The 5,991-nt window shown below is 44.2% G+C and overlaps 1 long non-coding RNA gene across 1 annotated transcript; it reads right to left on the bottom strand.

Moving 5' to 3' along the window:
* Positions 1-362: 362 nt before the first annotated feature.
* LOC132341457 (uncharacterized) lies at positions 363-1,537 on the bottom strand. Its single transcript, XR_009490219.1, has 2 exons — positions 1,461-1,537; positions 363-1,167 (listed from the first exon to the last, which is right to left on the bottom strand). It is a non-coding gene; the product is annotated as an uncharacterized LOC132341457 (long non-coding RNA).
* Positions 1,538-5,991: the final 4,454 nt, after the last annotated feature.

A 5,991-nucleotide genomic window follows, 5' to 3' on the forward strand; every position in this document is an offset into this window, starting at 1 on the left:
AGACCCTTTGGTTTTGGTTACAATGTATTATATACTTTTCTTTGCTGAGCATCTTAATACAGTAGAACCAATCTATACCTTAACTTTTATGTATAGCCTGTCATAACTACTATAATTACCATATTCATGCTACTATTCTCCAATCACTAAAATTTAGTACATTACAGTTTAAGCTAGAAGTTGTTTTTCAGTTTTCTTGCAGTGGAAAATTCTGAGACCTTTTTTCTACTTGCAACATTTGCTGACTTGTTTGCCTTTGTCATGGTTTGAGCCTGGCGCAATGCCAGTGCCCCCATGAAAATGCTTCCTCCCTGGTGTCTGCTGTGAGATATGATCAGAAATAGAGCAAAGCAGGCTCCAGCTTAGGAATAAAAAGGAAAAACTTTATTAACCTACAACTATAAAAGAAACACACAGAACTCAGGATGAAAACCTTCCTAAAACATTCCTCCTCCCCCCACCAAATTTCCAATACATTCACCCCTCAGATCACCCACTCTCAGTCCAGCATCACCCTTCAGATAATCAATTCTCAGTTCATCAAGGAGAGAGGAGTCCCTCTTGTACCATAGGCTTCCCCAGGATGCACAGTTGAAACCTCTTGTGTTTCCATGTCACACGTGGCACCGCCCGGAGATCATTTTGCCATCGTGACATCTTCCTTCCGTGCCCAGTGCTCTCACCACTGTGCATGGACCAGAGCTGCTTCTAGGGTTTTCCTTTTTAAAGGATGCTTTGCCCAGTTCCAAAAAGAGCACAGTCTCTCACTTTCGGGACACCTGTCCCCCCCAAATTTCACCCCCTGTGGCCGAGGGGTCTCGAGAACAGAGATCATCTTCTTCTTCTTCTTCTTCTTCCCTGAAGACGGAGGGCACCACCACCACCCTCCTCACCCGTCGTCTCTGTTCACGCACTCCTTCACATCACATCACTGCACTCTCTTGGCTCTAAGCCATTGCCTCCCCCCTAAATGCAGTCTCTGTGTCACAGGAAAAAATGGTTCTGTCCATGGCCATACAAGAAAAGTCCAGCCAAAGGCCACTCCATCACCTCCTCCCACCTAAGATTCTTTTCAGCTTCTCTCGTGGCCCATTTCCTCTTATCTCACCTCTGTCTCTCTTCTCATTCAACTCCAGGAGGAATCAGCATTTGCAAGGTTTCCAGCATCTAAGAAAAGGGTTAAAAGTCCTAGGCTCTGCCTGTCCAGAACTCCCACGGCTGCCCAGCCGGGCACATCACCACAACCCCCCCCCCCCCTCCTTCACGCAGGCCGTGCTATCAAATTTCAAGGTGGCACAAGCACAGACACCAGCTCTCTCTCTCACTCGCTCTCTCTCGCGCTCTCTCTCTCTCTCTCTCTCTCTCCTGGGGGGGGGGACTGCCCGAAGCCTCTCAGTGCTCCTCCACCCTTCGATCTTGCAGGGGCCTTCACCTCCCTTCTCTGTCCCAGCCCAGCCTACCTCAGTCAGGCCTCATGGCTTCCCCTCCCCCGCCCAGCTTGGAGCCGGGCAGGGGAAGTCTGATCTCTCCTTCGAGGATGGAACCCAAAAGAACTTCCCCCTGGGAGTTCTCAGCTTTTAACCCCCCTGTGTTCTCAGAGGCATATCCATGTCCTCAGTGGCCATACCAGATGCCAATATTCAAATCTGAGCACCTATTGGTTTGACCACAGCATCCCAAAAAACTCACTTCCTCTCAAACCACTACACTGTGCTATCTTTCTGCTTGGTAAAAACATCTTCTTGTTTGAGGTGGGTTTATCCTTTGCTCTAAGTCATAAAAACCCCTTCTAACTAACATACCCTTTGCCTCCTTGGTTATCCAGTAAGACTGGCTCAGCAATTCTTTTCTTCTATATCAAAACTTGCTTCCATCTCTATTCCTTCTTCAGATCCTACATTCAAAAATCTTTCTGCTAAGCATACATAGTTGTGAGACTTTCTTGTCAAACTTTCATCCTTCCCAACACTCTACTAGTAAGGCAGTGGCAGCTACTGCCTGGATACAGGTAGGCCACCCCCTACTAACAGGGCCCAGCAATTTTGACAAAAAAGCCACTGGTTTCCTGGACCCCCCCACACTCTTGGGATAGGACTCCATGAGCTACCCTATTTCCCACATCTACAAATAGGTAGAAAGGTTTGTCTAAAGCAGGGAGGCTTAGAGCAGGAGCACTAATTAATTTTTGTTTTAAACTCTCAAATCTTTGGTCATCATCTTTTCCCCACATAATCTCATCTGTTACTAACTTTTCGTATAGGAATTTAACAGCCTGTGTGTATCCTTCTATCCAGATTCTGCAGTATCCTAGCAAACCCAAAAGCTTTCTGATCTCTTTTTTAGTTTTTTGGCAGCGGGAGTGAGGTTATTCCTGTGATCCTTTCAGGATTTAATTGCCGACTCCCTTGACTTATTATATGCCTTAAGTACATTACTTCTTTCTCTACAAATTAAAGTTTTTCTTTCAATACCCAAAGCCTTTGGTTTCCCAAGTAATTTAGTAGTGATATAGTGAATTCCTAGACTTGTTTCTCATCTTCTCCTGAGAGAAGTAAATCGTCAACATATTGAATAAGTTTTAATCCTGGCACAATAAGGAAAAGTTGTAGGACTTCCTCCAAGGCCTGTCCAAATAAGTTAGGGGTTTCCATAAATCCTTGAGGTAATCTTGTCCATCTAAGCTGTTGTTTTCTCCCTTTATCACGATCTTCCCATTTGAAGGCAAATATGTCTCTACTTTTTCCTGCTAGGGGACCGGCCCACAAGGCATCTTTGAGATCTATTACACTAAAACACCGGTGTGATGGAGGAATTTTACTTAATAGTGTGTAGGGGTTAGGTACCACTGGATATCGATCTATAGTCCATTTGTTCACTTCTCTCAGGTCTTACACAAGCCTGTTTGATTTTCTTACCACTAATATGGGGGTATTGTGGGGAGACATTCATGGTTCTAAAGTTCCATCCTTAATTAATTCCTGAATTACTGTTTGTAACCCTTTTCTCCCTTCCAAGGAGAGCAGATATTGCCATACTTCGGATTGGGCAATTTGTGTTAGTGATTTTAATTACTATAGGGGTTATGTTTAACTTGCCCCTGTTCCCAGGCTTAGCCCACACTACTTCAATTTGCTTTTAATCCTCCTCTTTTAACAGGAGGAGTTTGACTACCATTTTATCCCCTTCTGGAAGCACCCCGATGCTGAACTGTACTTGTAAATCCCTCCCCAGCAAATAATATCCTGCGCCTGGTACAAGTAAAACATCCCCCATTGCTATCTTGTTCATTCCTTTAAAAATCACATGTTTTATAACTGGAACTTTAAATCTTTCCTCTTTCGGCCTTACTACATGAATGGTATTCTGACTTTTTTCACACCCTTTTGGAATTTCACAAATGCATGTCCTCTCCGCCCCTGTATCTACTAAAAATTCAAGTTCCTCCTCCTGAGGACCTACTTTTAAAGTTATCAAGGGCTCCTGCTGATGTTTAAATCCCAGGAGATAGAGCCTCTGACCCCTCTATTTGTCTGTTTCTCAAGCCTCACTAAAAACTTTCAGATCTTTTTGTCTCTGCAGGCAGCTTCGCTTTAAGTGTCCAATTTCCTTGCAATAGTGACAGATTGGGCCCGGGGGGTTCACTTCCCTTTTTTCCTCCTTAGGACCCCTTCCCCAGGGAGCTCTGTTTGCCCTAAATTCCTCCTGGCCCTCCGTGTTTTGGTTCAATTGGGGCCTCACCTCCTTAAAGGAGTGGGTCTTAGTCCTGTGGTTTCCTTTGGCTATAGCAGCTCCCATTACCTTAGCCTTTGCCTTTGCTTTCTCTTCGTCCCTTTGTATATATACCTTTTGGGCTTCTTTTAACAGGTTGTTCAACTCTCTGTCTTGCCAATCCTCCAATCTTTCTAGCTTCTTTCTTATATCCGGCCACACATGGGTGACAAAGGTGACTTTTAACAGTGTTTGTCCAGCCTCCGTTTGCGTGTTCATTCCTGAGTACTGCCTCATATTCCTTTTTAACCTCTTCAGCCATTCAGTCAGTTTCCTCCTTCTTTGGTTGCTCTGCAAATGCTTTGTGGGCATTCTGATTATGGGGAGCTGCTTCCCTAATTCCCCTGATAATTAATGCTCTGTACTCTTCCATGTTTTGCCTTCCCCTGGAGTTATTGTGGTCCCACATCAGGCACTCTAATGGCATTTTATCCTCTCCAGGGGGTCCGTTTACATGTTACTTCTCCCATATTTGCATACCTGTAGCTCGAATCAACTTTCTTCCAACATAAACAAAAAGGTTTATTATAGATTACATTGCATCCCAAGTATAAATATTAGGCCCTAAAAACTGGTCTACTTGTTCTGCTAATCCAATAGGATCTTCTAGTAGACCTCTTAATTCCTTTGTGAATGCTCTCACTTCAGAGTAATTGAGTGGGACAGTGACAAACCCAATTCCCCTTTGTGCCCCTCCCATTGGAACTTCCCAGAGGGAATATAGTGATACTGCTTGGTCTTCCCTTTGTAATTCCTTCCACTGAGCCACTCTTCCCTGGGTATTTTGACTAGTCCCATCAGAGGGTGGAGGGGGTTCATTAGGTGCTGGCAGATATGGGGGCAGAAGACAGTCTAAGGGGTCCCAATTTTTGTCTTCTTCTAATTTAAACAACTTCACTTCTCCTAAAGAGTTTACCTTCCCCCAGCAAGTGGCATAATAATTTTCTTCTTGGCTGACAGCTTTCTTGTCATTTACATAAGTATTTAAAGCTTGGCACATTTCCCTTTCAAAAGACCCATGTAGGGGCCAGAATAAATGGTCTGATCTTATCTCTTCTTTGGTCCACTCAATCATACAATAATGTATCATTCTGATCTTATTTTTATTCTTTGTGTCAGGATTATGCTCCCACTGTGCCAATTTTATTCCAAGGGGGCTATGGGGAGGTATATCCATCAGTGCTTTCTCTCTGCTTGCTTTATGTCCCATTCTTATTCATTTGTCCTAGCACCTCTTGCACCACCCCAGTGGCCTTTCTTCTTTCTTAGTTTCCAAGCGAATCTAACTACACGCTCTTTACAGATTTTTTCCCAATTCTCCTCAGATATAGTCCAAATCCTGGGAACTAAATGCCATCTTCCACAGACTACTTTAATGATCTCTGCCTGTCGTGACTCAGCTTCTGCTTCCCTCCTGGCTTTTCCTAACCTTGGGCTACCTACTTCTTAGTGTCCTACAGAAATGAAAAATTTATTGCCTGAAATCTGGTTCTCAATTCTGCCCTATGACACTCCCGACAACAGGCACTCCAGTGATACATGGTACAGCATCACCTCTTATGATAGGTTTTACACTAACACAAGACCCAAGGCTCACACCCAGGTCCACAACACAAACACAAAAATGCACTCATACAAAAACCACAAAATTTTTATTATAAAACAATACAACAAGCATTTTGCCTTTCTCTGGCTGCCCTGGTTGCCCAGGGAACGTAACCGTGGATCCAGGCTCCTCATTCATCTTGTACTAATAGTACGTCTCATTCATACAGCAGTTATACTTGTCAGTCACACGAAAAAAGGGACATAGACATACCCCTCACACACATTTACACAATAATACAGTGTCCTAGGGTGACGTTATGATGCTTGTATCCCCAATTGTGTGTTCTGTTTATGCTGGATATTATATTATGTGCCTTCAAACTGGCTCTGAGAGCGAAGGCAGGGAGAAGAAGAAGCACGGAGTTTGTTATCAGAGGCTGCACTCACTCCTCCACATTCTACACTGGACTGTGTTGTCTGGGCATGGACAGAGCAGAACAGATCCCTCCTTTGCTTATTAGTTAGTTTAGCTAACTGAGCCAGAGAAGTTTTCCCTGGACTGTTTTTTATTTTCCTTTTCTTGGAACTGTTCAAACCTGCTCCGGACTGGGGACCCAGGGAGCACCAAGAGCTCCCACTTTGTGGCCCACTGGGTCCTACTCTGGCCAGCAGCCT

This window comes from Haemorhous mexicanus, chromosome W (assembly GCF_027477595.1).
Source record: "Haemorhous mexicanus isolate bHaeMex1 chromosome W, bHaeMex1.pri, whole genome shotgun sequence".
NCBI lineage: Eukaryota > Metazoa > Chordata > Aves > Passeriformes > Fringillidae > Haemorhous > Haemorhous mexicanus.